The following is a 23,636-nucleotide window of genomic DNA, read 5'->3' as shown; positions in this document are numbered from 1 at the left end:
CTCCCGCCCCCCGCCCCCAACGGCTGCGCCTCGCGCGCTGGTCACGTGGAGGCGCCCCCCGCGCCCTCCCCAGCGCCCCGAGATCCAGGAGCACGGAATGGCCGCGGCGTTATTGTGACGCAGGCAGCGAGGCAGCCGACGGCCGCCTCACGGAGCCGCGCCGCGCCGCGTCCCCCCGCCGGCGTCCTGCCCCCCCCCCGCCGCTGCCGCCGCCGCCGCCGCCGGAGGAGCGAGCGGCGGCGCCGCCTGCCCCGCGGAGCGCTCGGCCGGCCGGCGGGGACGCGGTGAGTCCCGTCCCGCGGCAGCCCCGGCCAGGCGGCCTCCGCCAAGTTTGCGGCGGGGCCGCTCGCCGGTGGAAGGGGTAGGGGCTGAGGGAGGGGCAGGCGAGGGGCGGCACTCCCCGCCCGCGGGAGCGTAGAGGGGAGCGGGGCGCTGCGGAAGCCCCGCACCGGAGGGGAGCGGCGGCGGCGGCGGTGGCGGCGGGAGGCAGCCGAGAGGCGGCACCTGGGTCCTTCTCCTTCTCCATCACCCAGCGGCTGCCGTTAAACGGCCGCGTCCGAGCGGCGCGGCGCGGCGCGGAGGGGTGAGGTGAGGTGAGGGGGGAGGACGGCGCCCGACCGCGGCGGCGCTGCAGCGGGGCGGGCGGGGGGCGCCGGGACCCGCGGCGGCTGCCCGCGGCGGGGGCTGCGTTGCTGCCGCCGACGCCGTCCCCCCGGCGGGGCGCGGAGCGCGCGCCGCGTGGGCGCCGCGGAGCCCCGCGGGGGGCGGGGGTGCCGGCAGCGGTGACCGTTGGCGGCCGGGGCGGGCTGGGCTGGTGCCCGGCGCGGTAGTCGGCTTTTCGTGTCAGGGCCGTTCCCGTGGGGCAAGGGCGAGCCGGGCTGCCGCGGCGGCGGCAAGGGGAGCCCGGCCGGGCTGGGGGAGCGAGCCCCTTCTCCTGACGGGGAGCGCTGCCAGCCGGCCCCGGGGAAGTGCTTTCCCAGTGAAATCAGGGCTGAATGTGAGGGATTTTATTAGAGCTAAGTATATACATGATGTCAGTTCTCCGAAGTGCCACTGTAAAAATCATTCTAGTGCAGCTTCTCTGTGAAATCTGAAGCCAATGCAAATTTATTTCTGTTCTGTTCAGAGCCAGACGTCTCTTGTGGGGAAATAGCCTTAAGCACCGTATGTGTTTCACTAGCGCATATTAAATTTTAAAAGAGAATTAAGTGGAAGTTGCCTGTTTATAACTGCAGGGAAACGTTAATGGAAGCAAATACTAAGTTACCTGTTAGAAAAACTGCGTTTTCGGTTACACTTTGGTCAGTCCAGGAGTTTGTTTTTGCAACACCAGAGATCAAACCTCTTTTTCCTACTGATATCAATGAGAGTTTTTTTTATGTGAGCAGATGCATTTTATATGAAGAAAAGCTTCAGGATCAGAACCTGATTGTTCTGAATAGAGATTAGTTCCCGAATAGTCTCAGGTTTCATTGTCAGTGTTATCACCTCATGGGATTTGCGATGTTTGGCTTAAAGCCACAGCTTTAAGAGACAGATTAATCGGTCACAAGTGCTTCTCCAAAAAAAAAAAAAAAACCAAAACAAACAAAAAACCCACAAAAAACCCGCCCTCCTAGTCCTTATGGTTCCATAGAAAATCTTGGAAGCATGGCCTCATTGTCTACCTAAACAATCCAACCACAAAAAGTAACCAGAAAAGTTAAAAAATATTCTGAAGCAAATCACAGGATTGTTGGACCCATTCATGATATTTAAAAAGCTGAAGAGAGGAATACAATCATAGCATTGGAAAATAAAAAGGATTTTCTGTCTTGTGCAAATAGCTCTGATCCTGCAACTAGTAATTATGTTCAATTATGTGCATGTTTTGAAGTCATTGTACAGTGTGCTGTTGCAGACTTTCATGGGATCCTCCCCTAAGCAAGTTCAGTGAGTATGTGTACTGTATATACTCCTAAGGAGCCACAAATAATATGATTCATCACCTTACTACCACCCATAAACGTGAGCTCTTTCAGCCAAAGATCCCCTGCAAATAGCTCACGGAGCTGCCCGGTAGCATGGTAAGCCACCCAGTTTTCTCTTTAACACTAAGGGTGTGAGTATGCCTGTGTGTGCTGTATCTGGGGCCACACTTTGAGGTTTTTGCAACTAAACTTAAAATCTGATTTTAAGAGCAGGGTTGAGGTGTCCCTCAAGAGGGAGTTTAGACACATTCAGAAAGACTTTTTATGTGAATAATAAAATTAGAGTTTAAGCTAACTTATTGTCAAAAACCCCTCTATCTCACCACTGTAGTTATGCTTTCAGTATTATGTCTTTTTTCCTTTACACATCCATTCAGTTAGCACAGAGGCTTAGCACCCATGCCTAGTGTAAAAAGGAATAATTTTCAGCACTCTTCATAAATTGTGGTATATTTAATTTCTGCACATTTTCGCATGTCAAAAACTGACCTATGCAAACAGGGTCATCTTTTTCACCCAATCATTAACCACATCATAACCCAGCAGTTCAGTCATCTTTCAGATCTTTATGATTTCTAATCTCTGTCCTTGACTCAATGTGCTGCAGAAAGCAAATGTGGCTTGTAGTTTGGCCAAAAGACAGATAAAATAGAACCACTTCAGAGGAGCTGGGCAGTGGAGAGTGATCTCCTAATCTGAGGAGACTCTAAGGAACTGGCCTGTTAGGAACTCCTTGCTTGAGTGAGTGGGCTGTGCTATTTTAAGTGGCGTTTTAGAATAAGGAGATAGGCAGTCTTTCAGATAAGCAGATCACATAGTAGGTAGTAAATTTATATTAAACAGAAACTTACCAAAATTTTTTCTGTAATAAGAGAAAATGACATAGTAAGTATGACTTGATTTCTTTTGAGACCGCTTCTAAGTTTACAAAAAGCCACATGTAAAAAGATAGACCAGTTGGACAAGGTGACTGAATGGTGTCTTTGAAGATGCAGTTCCTCCTTTGAGTGCGGGGAATAAGTGATTTATTTTTTCTTTATTTTTTTTCATGATTCTGAAACCCATAATAGTATCACCTTGGCACCAAATATCTTCATATTATGTAATCATTTCTGACAAGGCATCACCAGAGTTTCAAGGAACTGAAGTCTCTCTTACTGCGCTTCTGCTTCCCAATTGTCTGGTCTTTCTGGGAGCTGAAACCTGTCCCCATGGTAAAGTCTGTAGCACAAGGTGGCTCTGGTATGTTGGGATCACCTCTTCCTCCATGTACCTGAGGTATGATACTACTCGTGCTGGTATGGCTCTCATTCTCACACAGTCCTCTTCCAGGACTTCCTGGGCCTCTTGTATCCACATCCTCAGCAGCTGTGCCCTGCTTGAACACTTTGCTGATCTGAAGCAGGAAGAGGAAAGCATGACAGCCCCGCTGCAATCGTTCTAGTTTCTGTCCTCTGAGATGGAGACGTGCAGGTAGCACTCTGTCGGCACTGAAGAGATACTAGCAAGTCATGGAAGCACTGAGCCAGAAGCAGCCCTGTGTGGGGGGCACAGCTGTCACAGAGAACAGCACAAGAGTCATACCGAGAATAACGCAGAAATATTGGTACATGCAGTTGTGCATCATTTGGCGTTGTGTGTAGTTGGAATGGTGATACAGATATCAGTATACTGTGCGTCACTGGCACAAGGAGGATTAGTTCCAATGGGCTTTGTGGGCTGCAGCGTATTTTCTCCCCTTACCCTATTCTTAAACACTTCAGCTGACCTGATGGGACATGCAAGTAGAGCTTTATTTCCACCACTGTCTGTCCCTCATTCCCCTCTTGAAGCTCCAGGAGCAATCCATAAATTGCTAACGTGGTTACAGGAGCGAGGAGAAAAAGCGAGGGGAGAACCTACCATTTTGATTTCAACTTTATTAGAATAAACATACAACTATTTCAGGGTACAGTTAAAAGTAAAATTTCAGGTTCTTCCCTCTCTCCTCCTCCTTCCTCTTGCAACCATGTTAGTTAATGTTAAGTAAAATAAAGAAATTTTTATATTTTTCAGCTTAAAATATTTGTGAGGAACCAGTTTGCCCATGCTTTACTGTATATGACTTGGAAAATACAGTGATTTTATACAATTGAAATGTATATTTTCACTGGTAAGATGAAAAAAATATACTTCTCAACAATTTTTTTAAACATGAGATCTTGGAAGGGAATGTAGTTGTTCTTTTCAACCTCTGTCAAAAGAGGACCATAACTAAATTAAAGGAAATAAACACGTTTTCTTAGATATCAGCAAGAGGACTTGGAGGGTTGTGTCTAGGGTTGCACTTTTTCTGGCAGATGTATTTTGTCTCTCAAAGAAGGCAGAGGAGATAAGCTTACATGGAGCAGGTGCATAATAAACACAAGGGAATTCTCTTTGAATGCAAATGTCGTTATGTAGTAGATTTATTTGCACAGTGGAATTATTGGAAACATTAAAATAGAACATATGCATCAGATAACTTATTGATTTAAAGTCCCAAGAGAGTTTTTAACTGAGAGAGAATCTATCAATTACTGTAGTAGAAATATCACCAGCTGCTTACCTGTCTAAGGTGTAATTGTAATTTCATCTTCTAAGATAAAGTTGCAAGTGCTTCCTTCACAGGTATGAAGATTTTACAGTTACCAAAGAGAAGACAAGTACAATCTAGCTTTCATAGTTTGGTAGTTGGGATAATCCTTCATTAAGCATATTTTTTTGTATTTTAAGGAGCATTTACAGAAGTTTTATTTGGAATATGAATTTGGTGGATTTTCAGTTTGTAAAGAATAACTGAATAACGCTTGAAAGTATGCTTGTTTTTCTGGCTAAAATGTTTGTAAGGTTTGCTCTAAGCATTTCCTTTGCTTTCCATTTCCTCCCCAGTTCTTGTTTGCAGTCAAAATGCTGGCATTATTTTTTCTTCGTTTACGCTGGAGAAAAAGGCGTTGTCTCACTTTATCTTTTAAACTCAATACAATGTGTTACATGGCCTCTCCTAGTGGATAACTCCCCCTTCTTCCCGTGTGCACATGCGCACACAAGCGTGCGCGCGCACACACATACAACCCCATCTGTATTATTGTTTTTCTGTCAATCTGGGATTTACCCTTTAAAATGAAATTACCATCAGGAACTTAACACTTCCCTTCAACTCTCCCATTTTAACAAACTTGTTTATATCTGTGAGTAGAAATTAGGCTCTTCTGCATAGCTTTCTCACACGTGCATGACAGCACTATACACAAGATTATGTGTTGTAGTTATGTTGCTCCATGGTTATTCACCCATGTAATTCTTTTGCAGGATCTAGCCATAATGGCTGGCATTTTTCTTAAGTAATGGGGAAATACATTAAACAACCCAGACTAAAAAAAATAACACTGCTGGCATATTTATACATACATGTACACATCTCATGTTCTCTTTTATAAAAATCTGTTATAGAACAAGTTGTATTTTAGTACATATTCTGCCTTTAGTATGCTACACTGGGAGTTCCAGTGGTAGTCACAGTAGTAAACTTATGAAGAGCCTAAGAATTACTTTCAAATTGGCTCAAGCTTTTCAATATTGAAGTTGCCAGCATAGTGAGAGATTTATTAGAATATATGTAAATGTTGTCTATAAACTTTTTTTTTAACTTTTTTTTACATTTTTAAAAAGGAAAACCAAACTTGGAAACGTAGGGTACTCAGAAGAAAAGAGTGCTAGCAAGGTGTACAGACCCCATATATTCTTTGACCCACACTTCTATTGTGCTTAGACTAACTATACTCAATAGATTTTTTTCTCCTCTTGTACATTCAGATAGTCTTAAGGTACGTGCTTTAATTATGTTGAATACTAGAATAGTATCATTTTGGAAACTCATATTTTGAGCACTGGATAAAGTACAATATTTGTCCATGTTGCTAGGACATGGGCAAAAACTTGTCTTGAGTTACAAAATGGAATCACCAGGAAATAGAGATATACTTACATCATTAATTATTTGCTTTTTATTAACCTAAACCAGATTTTAAATTAGAGGTAAGGGAATTTTATAGTGGCTGAATATAAGCAACTGTGAATAAGTACTGTAATCTTGAACTCCATCAATGCTTTTTACTCTGTATCTGTAGAATCGTGGTTGCCTGGACCCCTTGGCTGACATTGTTCATGTTTTGATTAATGGGCATTCTAGTGATAGATGTGACTAAAGAGAGGCAGTGTACCCGCAGCACAAGCAACAGGTTAGGAAAAGAAGGCTTCAGCTATTCACTGCCCTTTTGAATGTGATACATTCTAAAACATCTTGATGCAGTATTTGCTCAAAGCAATTTGATGGCATAATTTTCAGGAGGCTGAGTTTGTTTGTATTTTTCCATATGCATGCTTGTAGTTATCTGTGTATGGTGTATTGGGTTATCCTTAGGAAAAGGAGAACTGCCTTTTAAAATCCAATTATGATAACAGGAATAGACGTTATGATTGAACAGTCCAGATCTTGGAAAAAAAACACTGGCAAACTGGTTAGCCACAGGTAAAAAAAGTACATTTGTGATATACTGTTATAGAGTGGATGGTGCAGTTCCAAAAGTTAAAGTTTGGAGGTTATGCATGTAGTTTAATACATTTATGTTGGCTAATTTTCATTTGTGTTAGCGTATCATGTTGTATTTTTGGTGAATGGTAGTGATACTACTTTAGGTGATACATTGATTCTTTAATTTTAGATTCAGGATGGCTGTATACAAATAGCTCAATACAAAAATCTTTGAAACAGATATTTTGGGGAGCGTGAACATCTCAGGATTAATATAAAGTTGTCATTTATTGTTCAGCATTATGAATCTGCACTTGGTAAGTATGACCCAAATTTAGCAGTTATCTTAACTGCTCAGTAGTGCTTTGAAAAGCATTGATAATTCCAGTTTAGTGGATAGATTTTGACACCCTACTTGGTACCTAGAGCTGTCATTCTCCAAGACTGAACGGAGATAATTATTAAACTCTTACCCACCTCCTTACAGTTGTTCTTGAGGGTCGTGAATGAAGCACATTTCATTACAAACAACGTAATGAAAATTACTGTTTTGTCTGCGATGTTCCCCAAGTGGATGGGTTAACTTATTGCCTCTTTGCGCTTCCTATTAAAGCACTTGGTGAATCAGGTCTTGAAGGCATTCCATCCAACAGCATTTCCTGAGTGTCTGGACTTTCAGCTGTGATCATGTGCTGAGGTGCCTGGGTCTGAACAGCTAAGCAGAGCATGACTGTGCATGCACTTAGGCTTTCTGAAGAGAGAAAGAAACACGGGGTTCTTATCCCTGCTCCCAGAACTTTCTGTATTTCACTAGCCCGCTTCTTCCCCGGTAGATTAGCCCATATGTAATCCTGGCTGCTGTGGGTAGATTGCTACCAGAATTTTAATTGTTTGGGTTAAAACTAGCTTGTGTATTTTTATATTTTCCTCTTAAGGCAGTTAAACATGCTGAAGAACTACATTCCTTCTGAACTTGTGCTGTGGTCATGATTTAGCAAAATGCACACAAAATCTCCTTTGAGCAAATCACTTGGTACACACTCAGTTTAAGAATGTGCATAAATCCTTTTTGTCACTTGCTGGACAAACTGTGATAAACTGTGGTTGAGGGGCCTCTGTGACTTCTCTGTGTTTGTGGCTCCTTGTACTGCAAACCAGTTGGCACCCTCCCGCATAAGAAAGTAAGTTCAGTGTTGCTGCTGTTTGTTCCTTAAGTGATACTTGGGTGTTGTGCACTGATCCCAAAACTGCTATGTGCTGAACACTTTTATACTGCTATTTTATAATTGCATCACTGATGAATGAGAGTAGGAGAACAACAACTGGGTATGATGTTTGTGTTTGAGAAGGTGAGGGAGGGGGGTGGGATGACAAGGATATTGCATATGCAGAAATGGTTTTCACAGCTGTGAGGGACTTTGGCTCTTGTCTTCTCACTTTCAAGCTGATCTAAATTTGATAAATTTGGAGGTGAAGTCCTGAACTTAAAGGACTTATCATCAACTGCTGGGTCTCTGCATCACAGTAAGTTCTGCCCCTATTAACAACAGTAGTGAATGAAGACATTATTGATATCTTGATGTTCTTCTGAAATAACTGGCCTTGAAACAGTAGATAACTAATGTGTCTGCTTAGATTAGGATTTAGGCATACAGCATTAGCGTCTCATGAAGATGAATGAGTGCCATTTACACTTCCTTTAACACAGTTGCCTCCAACTGCCTGCACAGTATAACAGTGTCTCTTATACAATAAAGCTAGGTGAGTCACTGTACCTGCACAGTCAGGTTAAGCTGGCCTGGCTGCGTGAATCCCCACAGAAAAGGCCAGTGCTTGTTACTGTGTTCTCCAGGAATACAGGGGAACAAAGTTGTGCAGGGAGAGGAATTAGCCCAGCCAATACAGTTTACTGAAATGGACACACTCTCAAGCATATGTTCCTCATCAGGTCCCCCATATGCTTTGCATGTATGTTCCAAAGCTTTTCTATTTGCAAATACAGATTTTAGATGACTGTAGCTACAGTAGCACAGTTCTCTGGATGTGTACACTGCAGTTGAGATGTGTGACTGCAGCACATGTGGACAGATCTATACTAGCTTTAATCTATAAGTGATGCGAAGACATGCCCACCTAGACTTAAGAAAGGGCTGTCCAAGTCTGCTGGACAGATTGTTAAGCCATGCTGAAGTCTGCTTTCATCTGTCTTCACTGCTGTTTTTAACTGTACTATTTAGATTACCACTAACATGGAGATTCCTACACATGCTGAAATCTATTCATGACTACACGTCCACTGCTCCCCTACTAGTGAGCTTAGTTGTTTATGCCGGAATTTGTCATCTTGTTATCTGAATGATTTGGGACAACAATCTCACCTTTGAATGGAATTATAGAAAGGGTGCCAGAGCGTGGGAGAGATTTCTGACCGTTTCCCGCTGCAAAACTCATGTTATGATCTGTTCCCAGAGTGATTATTTAGTTCAGCCTTACAGAACCTCCAAACCAAGGCCACAGATTTTTGCAAGAGCTAAAATCCAGGTAAGAGTCTAAGTTGACTGAGCAATGTTATAAAGCTAGCATTTTACAATGGTCTTTGAATTTAGAGCACAATTATGTGAGAAATTTTGCAAAATTATGTGAAAAATATCAGAAAGGGCAGTAATGTGGCTACTTGTGAGTTTATATAAAACGTATTTGTTCTATTTAAAGCACAGCTCAACTTTATTGAAGGACTTGTATTTATTTTTAAGAGAAGTTATCGTGTATTTTTTTTCTGTGTTTTTCTGCTAAGAACTTTCCTTGAATTTTTTGTTTGTTTGTGTTTGGTAATGGATGTAATAAGGGTTAGTTTTGCTTTGTCAGTCAGATTAATTATTAAGTTATTCCACGGTCCTGCCTATGAAGTATGCTTATGATTAAGATATTGTGTTGCAACAACTGTGTCTGACCACAGCAAGTACACTTCCCCATCAGCTTTTAGTATCTTTTTTTTTCTTTTTTAATTTGGAAATATACTTTCCCTTCCTCATTTAAAAAAAGAAAAGAAGAAAAAAAAGAAAAGCTAATCTGTATCTAAGAATATAGTCTGAAAAGATCTGTTGAGTATCAAATTCTTTGACTGTGCAATTTTCATGCTATTTAACAAAGGCAAGGCAGAAAAATCACTTAGAAAATGAAGTTAGGGCATAGAAAGATGAATTCATGCAAATGCTTTCATGCCGCAAAAATATGTCACATAAATGTGATTATTTTCAAACAAAGAAAAATAGAAAATAGACTATAACAAGGCATGTTTCTGTGGCATAAGACATGTCATAGAAAAAGGTGAAGCTGAGCTTTTCAGTCTGGTAGAATGTTGCAGCTTACTTATCTGCCAAGAAAATATTTTGTCTCTAGATAAATGGACTGAAATAAATAAAATATTCTCTCATCTTTTCTTAAACTGTTCTTTAAAAAAGTATTTCTTATGACTGAGCTTGACACCCTCATGAGGAAAGAGAGCAGCCTTGGTACATTGGATGCAGCACAAGAATGCAAGTATATAGCTACAAAGCCTGATTCTTGCACCAGGTGATCTTGAATAAATTATCTTTTTCATTTATCCACCTAAAAAAAATGATGATAAAAGATTTTAGAAAGCTGGGGTAGCAGATATTTTAATAGCAACATTCTTTTTAAATGCAGAGATCTAACAGTGCGTAATGCTTTTCATCATTAGAAAGACTTGGCCCCTTCTTAAACAGCTCCAGCACCTTCATAGTTTGAAGCAGATAACTGGTAAAATGTTTTGAAGTCCATAATGTTATTTTCCACCTTTTTTGCATATAGATTCTGTGGGAAGCTACTTTTGCTGGATATGGGACAGTTTTCTTGTGAGCCGGTCATTAATATCCATGGTCTTCAGACTTAGGCTTGCAGAGATTACCTCCCCTTGTGTACTTAGCCTTCTTCAGTTTCCTCTGCTGGCCTGCGTGATGCTAGGGGAGCCTTCCTGCAGGACTCTGCTCTAGACTGAAAGCTGGTTATGTGCTGGAAGCGGAGAACTTGCTGTGTCTTGTTGCCAGTCAAACTGTTGAAGAAAAACAGCTACCATCAGCAATAACGTGAGTGCTTTAAAAGACTGTTATGACAGTTATGAGGTTAGGTACTCTTAAATTTAAAAAATGGGAGAGGTAAAGTTTACCATGCAACTTTATGCTGTCTTTACTCATTCCCTTTCTGGCAGGTTGGGTTGTGGTCAGGGATGTTTAGCAGATATCCTTGACTCATCTGCAAATAGTGCTAGAAGGCACATAGATACCAGAGTAAGCAACACTGGGAAGAGAAGAAATGACATTGTAATTAATACAGGCAAGTCAGCATTGATCAGTTAATATCCCTGCTTCTGTGATGGTGTTCTTGTATGATACTAGGCAAGCAACCCAAACCATTGTGTGGCAGGTAGCTACAAAAACTGTATGCTTTCACATTTGGGGTGCCTAATCTGATACGTAGAAGAAAGGAACACTCATAACTGCAGCTGAAGCCAGTGAGAGTTGACTCGCGCTCCTTGCAGTAATCGATAGGGTCTGGAGATACTGACAGATATGCAGGTACCCTCATATGCTGTTTCTAATCCTCGCACTTCTTCTGTGTCATTTGGTGGCTTCATGTGAATTCCTATGTCTCTGTTTCCATTTTCTAAATAGGGATAATAATACTTTCTCATCTTGCAATGGAGTTTATGAATAAATTAATGAATGGTTGTGAAACACCCAGACAATATAGATGAGCATCCTTGAAAAAAGCAGTGAGGAAATAAATGATCTTCCATTCAGTGTACGGCTTACATAGACTAAAATAAGTAATACAAGCTAGCTAAATGTGGGATGGGGGGGAGAAAAAAAACACAAAAATTGGAAATAACAATCTAATTTTTGAAGTATTGATTATGCCTTGCATGAGGCAGGGATCCTTTTGTAAAACACTAAAATGCAATCATGCAATTAGATTCGGTATCAAAAGGACAAAGAGGTGAACAAAGGGATGTCCCATATTCATAAATCTTATAACTTTCTAGTTTTTGATGTAGTGACATTTATTTCTCTAACAGAGTTTCAAAAATGTAGTTTAATACTTGTAAAATGTTTTAGGAATCTCTAAGACAAGGCTCTGCAAAATCACAGCTTAAAATAATATTACTGCTTTTATAGTTAGTATTTCTACCATCAATCTCATCCCATCCTTTGGTTAGAGCATTAACATCTGTACCACTAAGTGCTAATAGTGAGTCATATCTGCTGCTTATATTGTTTAAAACAAATAGTATTGGTATCAACATAGCAGTGCTCTACATGGTATAGTATTGTCTAGGTGCAGAAGTTCAGTTGCAGTCTACTTCTGATTTCTGTAATTAAAAAAGTTGATGACAGTTTCAGAAGTCCACATTCTGATCTCAGTGTCACAGATGTAAATCAGGAATAATTTGACTGTTCGTCACTAAATTTTCCAGTTTCCACCAAAATTCAACTGAAATCGAAAGTTCTTGCTATCTTTATTTTTGACAGTGTTTGAATTTACCACAGTTTACACTGTTTAACTTTAAAGAATTATAGCAAAAAACATCATAGGCTTTGTCTGTAGAACCAGATATGAGAAATGGTCACTTTTGTTTGTCCTTTCTTCATTTTAAATTTATCAAAATATTTATCAAAATAAAGATATTTGCATAGATGTTAATAGTCAAGTGCCAGGACAAATTATGAAAAAAAGTGAATAATTTAATTTGCAGTAAAATTGTTGAACTGCTTTTTAATAATATTCATTGGTTTTAAAAGTATATACCTGTAATAATACTTGTATACAACCACATTTATGTAATTCATTAAGTAGTCTCAAATGAAAGTGGGCTGATTTGCGTGACAAGAAAAGTGAGGTTTTTGTGAAAGAACTTCTAAGTTCAAGTTATGTTTTTTTGGCCCATGGCCACAATATGCTTAGACATATGCTCTTCATAACGTGCCCTGCCTGCGGCTAACTCACTCTGAATAAAAATCTGTTGCTGGTTACTCACCGATGCCCCAGATCCCGAGTATAAGTAAAACCCGCTTTACATTGTTGAGAAGTTTCACCTTTAAATTTCGAGTATTTCAATTTGTATCCCTTTATATTTTGCTTGTTAGAATTTATCCTTTGAACCATCTAGCAAATTTTGATGTGCAAATGGTGGGGCAGTAGACTGGATTATCCAAAGGTTTAAGAAAAAAGCCAGGGCAGAGTGAAGACTTAATAATAGAATACTGAGGACAGAATAGGAAAATGGTTCAACCCTGGTCGTGTTGCAGAGAAATAGTCCTTTCATGTGTGAGCAGGGAGATGCAAGATTTTATGCAAGTGGTGGATACACCTGACATACTGTGACCCTTGCAGGGAGTGTGAATTGCGTAAGACTTTTCCCTTGAATTTGTAGTTAAAGCTAACATGAAACAAAAATTCATCATGGGACTAAATGCAGGATATGTGTTTTGGCAAGCAAATGTAAATGAGGCAAGTTCTAAATTACTAACTTTTAATACAACATTTGAATGTTATAAACTTAAGTGAATGCCATTTGGCATTAGTTCTTTCCCAAGATGTTTCTAAAAGTAATTGCACAAACCACTGTGGGATTACAAGGTGTTGAATTTCTAATGGATGATTATTGAGTTTGGGTTGAGGAATTTAAATGAGAAAATGAAAGATGCAGGGAAGTGTTTGAAAGATGCCTTTTTGTGATCTTAAAAATCAAAAAACAAAACATGACCTAACAGATGCTATCAGCATTCAAAATATATTGAGCAAAATTATCTCAGATTACTTAGTCTGTTGAAACAAAAGTTATAAATGAAATGTGTTCTTCAATGAAACAAGAAGCTTAGGAAGATTTATGGGGGTGGTATACTGACTAAATTAATTCCTCTTTTTTCTCTGATCAGTGCCAATGTAGGAGATAAGGTTAATAAGAGTGTTGCATGGCATTAAGGAGACCAAAGCAAGGATTTGAGCACTGTATTCGCAAACCAGCACAAATGCTGTGAATTAACTGAACTGGTTTTACTGCAAGTAGATGCCTCTTCTGAAAGATCACTGCCCCCATGGTGCTGTCATTGATTCAGTGGAAAAGCGAGAGACCTCAGTTTCTGATTTAAAATGAGAGTGCAGTGAGTCACATCTGCTTTATTAGAGACCTTGACACAGAATTCCCCACCTCCTCCCAAACCAGCACATGGTCTGGAAAGACTGAGCTCTGCTATGCTTGATTTCACCCTAGCGTAAGTGCTGGAGCTTACATAGTAGTGGTAGTTGCAGTAAGCCCTTTGCTGCTCTGTCTTATTTTGGGGCCAAGTATCTGGTTCCTTGTGGATGCCATTACTAGGGTGTATTATTTTTGGATTTTTACACAAGAACTAGGCTACCAAAAGAAGGCATCTTTTTTTATTTCTGTAGTTCATGAACTTGTAGCAGCGCTACAGATGTCGAATATTCATTACCTTTGCCAAAATACTTTAGAAGTTGTGAAAACTTTTATGGCACAGTACTTTTCAGATTGTACCTGGAGTAAATTGTGGCTAAAGCTAAATAACATGCATGTCCATATGCATCAGTTTCTTCTCAAGTTGATTGGAAATGATACGTAACCATTAATTTTCTCAGTGTTATGTTTAATTTTCCTGAGAACTTGTGTTTCTGAATTCTTGCTCTAGTAAATATAAGCAGTGTGTGTACACTCACGCGCGCCTTCTCAAGTGACCTTTCTTTGCTTTGGTAAATTTTTAGGTTATCATGAAGTGTTTTTAGGTCATGCCTGGGCTATGCATTTTCAGCAGCATTCAGAATAAAATGGTTGAATTTTTGTTTTCCTGTACGTTTTCCATACAGGACAAGTAGTGATTGTTGTTCTGACTAATGGTTCATAATGGAATCATGTTGGAATACTTGATGGGAAATGTGTATATGTGAAGCAAGACTTTGTTAGTATTCAAATAGTTAATTCCCTCTTATTTGACAGTGTAACTAAATAGCTGCACAAGGCTGTCTTGTTTCTTTGCTTACATTAGCAGGATACAGACCGTGTCAAATAATTTAGGAGCACCGTAAGTTGATCTCCCAATTGTCATTTAGTACTTTGCCTCCTGAATTAAGCAAAAGGAATAAGCATCGGTTTTCATGTGGAGTGCACTGTATTTCAGTCACTAGTATTCTTTGAAATAATAAAGTGAACTGCAAATAATCTTGACATGAAATAGCACAGCATTTTATGTCTCTCTTTCAGTGGTCCAAGCAACCATGACTTGATTCGTATAAGTCTTTGGTTCAGTCTCAAATCGAAGTTTGATGGAGGATTTACAGAACTGTTGGACAGCACTAGTACTTGTACATGATTGATGCAGTGTTCTATATATATTTTACAGTTCTGCATTATAAATTATTTGGTGTTTTAGTATTAAAAACAGATGACAACCTATAGCTTTAGTATTATGTATGCATGGAAGATGGATATATACCCCTATATACTGTCTGTATTTGTGATTGCTGAACCTCTATACTGTATTAAAATGTATTATTCATTTCTGCCAACAAACATGAGTCAGTGGAAACTGATGGGTGCAATCATTTGAAAAATGCGCATTCACAATTTGCCTGTATTCATCTCAAAGTTCAGGCTGCAGATGTGTAACCATTCATTTTACTCTTCTCAGTGATGCGTGTAAGCCTCCTGAGGATTCACATTTATGAATTTCCTGCATTGTTATTGATATTTAAAGTAGACCAGATAGGTGACATGAAATAAAATTTGTGTCTTACTGATATGAGAAGTAGTTGTAAAAAAAAACAAAAACAAAAAACCCTCAATCTGATTTTGTTAGTTCATCTGCTGTGTGTTCATTTGTAAAGTTAGAAATTTAGTTTGCAGTGGTTGTCTTTTAGTAATCACAAATACCACTGTATATGTGTTTTCTCCAAGGGCTCACACTTTGCAATAAAGTGTTGGTCGTCTCCCCCCCTCCCCTAAAATTCTGTAGGAAGTAGAGAAAAAAGATGGGTGTCTTTTAAGCTTACTTTGCTAAGCGAGATTTTCAGGTCAGAGTTCACATTTCTAAAATGACTGAAGTACAGATTTGCTAATTCGTGATGTTTCTACTCAATTTTTTGTCATACACAATCTTGTGATCTGTATGTGAATGTATTATTTTAACCTAGGTTTAGTGTTGTAATTAAATTACTGATATTCAAAACAAATATACTTGAAGACTTCTTTGGGTAGCTCTGTTTAAGAAAATATTTTCATAGAGTATAGGAGGTACAATGGACTAGTTACTAGCTGTCCAATTTAAACAAGAGACTTTGTACGTTAATTGCTCCAAAATACATTAATGGCAGAGATCCCACTGTTACGCATGTTCTATTTTATTACTGATTGATCCAGATTGTGCTTCTAGTCTAATTTATTCCTATTCATAGCTTGATAGGAAATCTAATTATTCCTTTCCTTGGTTCAGTTGTTTTGTTTAGTTTTAGACCATTCGTTGATCTCTCATCCTTCATGTATGTTCACCACTTCAAGCAAAGAGTTTAAAAAAAAAAAAAAAAAAGGTCCCATAGACCTTCTTAACAGAGCTGCTCCTTATATGTTGTTGAGACCTTGCAATTTCAGAGCTTTTTTTATTGGGCCAGTGCCATGTGGTTAATCATAAATTCAATGTTACAAGAACTTGCATAAGAAAGGATTGCAGTATCAACCCATTGCTGTGATTTTGGCTCCTGAAACAGAAAGTTGGGACCCAGGAACAAGTTTTTTTTTTTTTCTTCCTTTTTAAGTTTAAAAGCATATGAAGATTGATTGCTGTGATGGGAAAAAAAGTGAAAACTCTATTTTAGCTACAGTGTAATAGTGTATAGTGTAATATAATGTCCCCTGAGTGTGTTCTAGATTTGCAATTGCAATGTGAAAAATAGTTTTTGTGGGTTTTTTTGTTGTTGTTGTTTTTTGTCTGTTGGTGCTGGTGAAACTTATTTTTCCCTAAATGCAGTGGTTTAAACCAAACAGGATGCTTGAAAAATTACAGCATTTACAAAAACTTCTAGAAAAATTTGCAAATCATAATCTTTTCTAGACGTGGGGCTCCCAGATGGGAGCATAATACATAATCTGCTTTGAGGGAAATGGCTTCCATAAAGCTGAAAAACTGAAAAAATAGCCAATATTGTATTTACCTCACCATAATTCCGCAGAGAGAAGAAAGTCATTCCCTTTCTAGCTCTGAAAACTAAATTTAGTGTATGTTAATGAAAAGATAGTCATCTTTTTTTATTACATCCCTCACTCACACCCTATGGAATACTCTGAAGTGCCCTGTCCTGGCTGAGAGAGATGGTGATTTGGAGCCAGTGCAGCTAATGCCAGAACTGCTACTTCATTCCTTGGCATAAATACAAGGATAATCAGCACCTACTCTCTTCTAGACTCAGAGGTAGCTTTTCAAAGATCTGAATTGAGAAGTGCACACATCTCACATCTTTTAGGGTCTCAGTTCTCTGCCCCTGAGTTCAGTTTTTAAGATTTACTGACTTGACAGCACTGTTCTTCAGTCCAGTAAGTGAATCTCAGCTACTTTAGCAGCCAGTCCTTTTTAGCTGTTTAGTGTAAATCTGAAGTTTAGTCTCTGTAGCATATAAGGTGGTGCATGGTATTCAGTAGAATTTCTTGTTACATGCATTCCTGTTTTCCTTATATACACAAACATACAACACTATTTTCTGTCATAGTGGGCCTGCCAGCTGATTCTAAAAAAACACATGGATCTTAATTAGATCCAGTTTCTTCAGCATGGAAATAACTGCTTAAATGGTCCTGCTTTATTTTTAGAGAATTTGCACAAGTCTTGAGTAACTTTCAGGCAAATGGAAAGTCGGGTCATCTTGCAGAAGAGAATGTGATTTAGTAAGTATTTTGGTGATGGGCTCTGTTAGTGTGTGAATCTATCAATTAGAAAGACACATTATTGTCTTTAACATTTATGGTTCTACAGATGTGCCTAATCTCTTATGGAAACTCTCCCATAAGTCCCTTAGTAGTAATGGTGTTTCTTTGTGTGAATCTACAGTCAAGTAGTCCCTTTAGTGGAATTGGTATAATCTCTATGAATTATAACTTCTTTGCTCTGATACTGACCTGAGATGCATATGAAAGAAACTGCTTTTTTATGGTGTATTAAATATGAAACTATTACAGTTTGGTCATGAAGTAGTTTTACATCAGAACTCCATCTGAAGGTGGACATAAAACACCTGACCAGACAGTTTCATTGAAGAGTTTTTCTATCTGGAGACCTTGTTAAAATCTTGTTGTCAACTGGTAAACCACCTATTTTGAAAAAAATGATCATCTCTAGCATTATTTCACAAGAAGGTCTTTGTGTTAAATACAAAAGAAAGAATTGAATTATAGGAAGCAATTCTGTGTTTTATTGTCTTCATAGATACTAATTTTCTCTTGTTATGTTAAATATAACAGCTTTTTTTACTATTGTTTTTGTGGTACTGAATTGGTATGAACTAGATGGCTTTGTCCTTTCAGACTGCATACCATGTTTTGCAGTGATGTCCAGATTCATCCCACTTAACTGAGATGCCTAAGTTAGAACTCATGTAGGGTTCCTCTATCACAGATAACTACAAATAGGTGGACACCATGAGCAAACAGCCCACCTCATTCAAAATCTGAATTACCTGTGGATGCCTGCCTTGCATTTACTATAGAACAAACCTACTGTGATTAGCTTCCTCATGTAAACTTCCCAGTTGCCTAAAATGAGGTGGAGTGAATCCATGCCCAGGGTTCCCATAGTGCCTTGGTTTTGCTTATTAAGGTGTATGTTTCTGTAACAGTTCAATGATAGAATACTTGCACTGTGTTCAAACTGCTGTACCCAGTAGTGCTTCCTAGCTCATCTTGTAGATCAGTTGTATACCCACCCAGCTTCCAGGTCTGTGTGAGCGAAAGACCCCGGCTCGCGCGCTCCCTCCCATAGTGACTGGCTGCTGTAGACAAAAAGCCCAAGTGTTTGGGCAGGAAGAATGTAATGCTGAGCTCTAGCCAGTTCACTGGAGGAGTTCAGGAGAGCTAAGTTCACAGAATAGCCTTCAGTTCTCCCATCAAGGGACTGCTCCCACCAGGCAAAAGGAGGAAAACTTGCATGTGGCTTGCAATTCCTACTCAGTCCCAGGTTTTGCAGGGAAAAATAGCTCATGCCTAGCGCAGAGGTACTAAAAAGATTGTCTTTCCCCACAGTTCATCTGATTGGTCTGCTTTTGTATAGCGTGGTTCCTCAGAGATAGAGCCTCCTGTTTCTGGTGTTTTGCCTTCTGTTCCCATCTGAGTTAAGACTCAGTTAAGAGCAGGGTGTTAACTATGTGGCAGTAGAAGTGTAGTAGTTCTTCATGTGTATCATTGTAAATCCCACTGTTAGGTTGCATATGCCTCATGTATGTGTGATCCAGGTCTTTTGGAGCTGCACTTCCTTTGCTTCCGTGTGCTTTTCTGCAAATCCACAGCAGATGTTACTGCTACAAAACTCAGTTTCTCATCTGCGCCTGTGACTGTGCTGGATCTCTGAGCATTTGAACAGCCGCTGTTGCAAGTGACTAAAATTCTTCATAAACTGTCAGAACATTCAGAACATGGCTGGTAGCAATAGAAATTGTGTTGGGTCCAGAACCTTGGGCAGATTCAGAATTCATTTGCCTGTGTTACTCTACTTCTCTAAATTCAATATAAATTGCTTTAAAGCAAACCTTGCAAAATATACGTCTGAATAACAACCTATTCTGTCCAAGATGTGTAGTGTAGTTCACATAGGAAAAACCCTATGATATTGTGACTATTCACAAGAAAGAACTGATGGTGGTGACAAAAAGAACATGAACATTTTATGTGAGCTTGAGTAGCCAATTAGGAGACTGAGCATGCTGCAAACTAAGTACTCTTTTCCTTGCCCAGCCAGGGCTCTTCATGAATTGTAAGGCCTCGTATCTTATCTCCTAGGACTGTTCATAAGAACTGCAACTGACTTCTGACTAGCAAGAGCCTACATACTGGAAGACAGATTTGCTAGATAATAGGCAGCCTAAGATCATATTTGTGAGAAGCAGTTAAGTGCTGAATTGACATTGCAGTCCTGAGTTCTCTTCCAGACTGTACAACTATGATAAAGATCAGTGAATCATCTGTAGAATTGAAACTCCATATGAACATCCTGGACCAGAGAAGGTTCCCAACTGTGTTGCAGTGTTCCATAATGCAAATTCATGGATTGGCAACCTTTTCTTCTGTGTAGCAAGATATATGAGCCAAGAAATCCTTGTTCCTCCCTGCTTACCAGATGTAATACCCCCTTTACCTTGCAACAAGTGAATGGAAGAGGTTGAGGCTGGTTTGAAAGGAACAATCTCTTAAACAGCTGCAACTGTCACTGATTTGTTCTGAATAGTATTAAAGCTGTCATCTCCTGCTGGAACTGGGACAGATCCTACCTGGAGTGTTGTTGCTTGTTTCAGTTTACGTGTATGGGGAAAAATAGGTAGTAACAGGAATATTCCTTTGTTGGAAAACTTGAATAACAGTCTTGTAACATTGCCTAGCCAACTGCACTTATTTCCAGTAAAGCGACTACACTTGTACGTTGGTCACATGCCAAGACAGATGATGTGTTTTATAGATGCCGAAAATTATGTTAATAAAACTAGAAATTATATAATGCTACTATCCCCAAACATAAACTTTCCTATGACAATATTGTTTACTTAAAAACTAAACATTATAACATTAATGCTTAATTATGTGCCCAGATTTTAAACTAAATCTAACCAATCAGTGTTTCTGCTTACTTGTCAGTTGCAGATAACTAAATATTTGCTAGTGAAGTTAAGCTGCTGTCTGCCAAATGTTCTCAGTTAGACTTTTTTCCTCAGTAAATAGATGTATTCCCAGTTTCTCGTTTTATTCTTTTATGCCCTCCTAGGACTAGAAGTGAAATGTTACTTGTAATTTTTAGTGGAAAAAATGGAGATTGTGGTATTTGGACATGCATGCTTTCAGTAATTGCTGTCAACAGATTGTACTAAACATAACAGCTGTTCCTGGTAGGCCCAATAGTCATTACTACAGAAGAGTTCAAGAGTGCAGTGCAGGCTATCTCAGTGGAGGTGGAGGAGTTGGAGGAACTGGAAATGAAGATGATAGCTCAGGGATAAGAGCTTTCTGTATGATAAGCAACTCAGGCATATAGTTTGCGTAACTTAAAGCACATTCCCTTTCAGAGCTCCTCCTGTGCAATACGGTTGCCTAATTTTGCTTGTGAAGGCCAGAGGCTAGGTAGGAACTAGAATTTGAAATCAGCTAACACCTGCTGGAGATCAGAGCCATCTGTTTTTAGCACACTTTCTTGTTGCATTGAGCTGAAATGTCGTAGCTGTAGAGGAAAAATTAAGCTACTGATAAGAGGAAGAACACTTAGTCTTACAAATCCGTCACTTCAGAATTATATCTCTGTTGTCCTTTTTTGTTTTTTCACTTAGGCATGTCTGTCCTTCTCTATTGTAAAACTACCTAGTTCCCACTCTCTAGCTCGCTATTTAGTTTGATACCTTTATGAGTGTGACATTCCTTATTCAGTGAAGTTTGAGTAGAATATATAAAAAGAAAATAGAATGCGTCTTTTACAGTTTTGAAGGGTTCATCCTTATTAATATTTTTGGGTTTTTTATCAGTTACCTTCAAAACTTTGAAACCAATACCCCAATTTTTTCCTCCATTTGAGACTAATTTTTGCGCCATTCAGCTTCTTCATATGCTTGAACAAGAGGCACTTGACTGTTCCTTTCAGCTGCAAACATTTCCTGTTATCCTTCTCCAATTTTTCCTACTGTTGTCACCCTTGTCCCTCTATTCTGGTGATTTTCCAGACAGTAAGGCCGCTTTTTGGCTCCTTCGTTTCTTTTCCATGTGTCCTTAATTAGCAGTGACACCCACTGAAGTAGCTGGAGTCCTTTAGGCAGAGCACTTAAAATCTTGGGCTTTAAGGGAGTCACATGTGATGGAACAGAGAAGTCTGAGTAGTTGTCTGGAGAATACAGTCCTGGATGGAAAGTAACAGAAGTGGGAATGATAAGTTTTTCTGACTGTTTGTTTTAATAACTTATGGTGTGGAGTCAAACCCAAGAGATAGATTTAAAATTTAACAGTAGGACATCTGTGGTCTAGTTTTGAACTGTAGTAGCAAGTCATTGTGGCCAACAAGCATCCAAAGAGTTCAAAATACTATTGCAATATTTTTGTATGTGGTGAAGGAAAGCACACTGGTATAAAAGCTAATCTTACCATCTGCAGTGTCTCAACGTTGAGGGCGTCAGTTATAAATTTCTGTACGTTCATTAAAGGTCTGATTTTTTTCTTCTCCTCCTTCTGTAGCTTCTGTATCTTCTGCAGCTATTTCCACTTATACAAAGTGTAAATGAGAATAAAATACCAGTAAGTCAGAATGGAAGAGTTCTACATCTACTTTGTACAAGTATAGTAAATTACGCAGTGTATAAAACAGGAGTGAATCCCCCTTCTTGGTATTTCCTTATCTTTATTGCCTTTTAAACACAGGATGTAAATACAAATAGTAAAAGTTAGTATTGCTCCAGTGAGTGGAAGACTATGAAGCATGCCTGTTTATCTGTGTGAAGTATAGTTTTGGAAAAAGTGGTTAGGAGGGGAGTTGATACATTCTTTCAGAGACATGTACAATAGTCCTAGCAGATTTCCGACTGTTACTTGTTCTGGTTTTGGTATAAATAGATAATTGCAGTAGATGATACTGATCTGGTATGTTCAAGGACCACATATTTAGAATAAAAGTTCAAGATAGTTCTTGCATATTTGTTTTTCTCTGGTTGCATTCAAAATGCTCCCATGTCTCATGTGATCTCATTTTCTTTTTTAATTGAATTGTCTTGTTTGACACTAGAGGATGAAAACTCAGAAAAGAAGTAGTGAAGAAAATATATCTAGGAACTGAGGGAATCATGCTGTCCATTTTAGATTGCAACAAGTGATTACATTGTTCAAGTGGCAGAAATTTTTAAAAATTTTCATAATGAGTGTTCCTTATTTACAAATTTGTGACTTTTATATGTCCCTAATGGCTTATAGATATTTAACTGAAAGACAATTAGTAAAGGAGCTGTGTTGATCTGTTTGTGTTCTTTTTGATATATCAGTCAATAGTAATAAAAAAAAACTGTAAGATCAATTTCAAAACCTCTTAGCAACCACATAAAAAAAATAACAACTTTATTGATTCTCAGATAATTGTTCTGGAAGGTACGGTAGGAGCTTAATGACACAAATGTAATGAAATGCATTTATCAATGGATTGTGTGGTGGTTATACTGCATTAGGAGCCTCCGTTAAGGTACTGACAGTGGGGGGGTCTGGCGGTGAGCTTTCAGGGGCTCTTTCACAGACTTACGAAAGTGGAGAAGTCATGCGAATTGGGGAGAAAACAAATATTGCAGAATACCTGTAGGAAAAGGCAGAAACAGGAGGAAACATAAGAGCTGTGTTGTCTTTATTAATCTAGCAAGTTCCTTAAAAGGGCATGAAACATAGTCTGTTGTACATATGTTCTAGGTTTTATAGGAGAGACTTTGTGAGAAATATTTTCTGAGCCTGCTGGGATGTAGTCAGGATTACGGCAATTTCCCATAAGAACATGTGTTTACCAGCACCAGCTTCCTTTTGAAACGCTGTAAAAAGTTGCTTTCATGAATAGTGTTGTTTTTTTCTTTTTGAACAGGCGAAACAAACAGGATATCTTGGTCATAATGAGCAGCATAATGAAATGATAAGTACGTCCTAATTGCAGCTTGTTTATTTAATGGTTATGCAAACAATTACTTTAATATATATTTCAGTTTCTACAAAGCCTAAAAAGCTTTAAGCAATGTTGTCTCTTTTTGTTCTTTTCTCTGTTAAAAAAATACTGTAATTTTTAAAGAAGGACACTAAAATGAAAAAGCACTGAAATCATGGCAATCTGTAAAAA

The 23,636-nt window shown here is 39.1% G+C and overlaps 1 protein-coding gene across 1 annotated transcript in view; it reads left to right on the top strand.

Moving 5' to 3' along the window:
• The first annotated feature begins 207 nt into the window (after positions 1 to 207).
• SNCAIP (synuclein alpha interacting protein) overlaps positions 208 to 23,636 on the top strand; it is an 83,786-nt gene continuing 60,357 nt past the window's right edge. Inside the window, exon 1 of the mRNA XM_067316013.1 lies at positions 208 to 284. The gene's annotated coding sequence lies outside the window, so the exon portion shown is untranslated. The remainder of the gene's footprint in view (positions 285 to 23,636) is intronic.

The sequence above is a fragment of the Apteryx mantelli genome, chromosome Z (genome assembly GCF_036417845.1).
Source record: "Apteryx mantelli isolate bAptMan1 chromosome Z, bAptMan1.hap1, whole genome shotgun sequence".
Taxonomy (NCBI): Eukaryota; Metazoa; Chordata; class Aves; order Apterygiformes; family Apterygidae; genus Apteryx; species Apteryx mantelli.
Note: the sequence above shows the minus strand (reverse complement) of the source record. Positions and strands in the feature narration are given on the sequence as shown.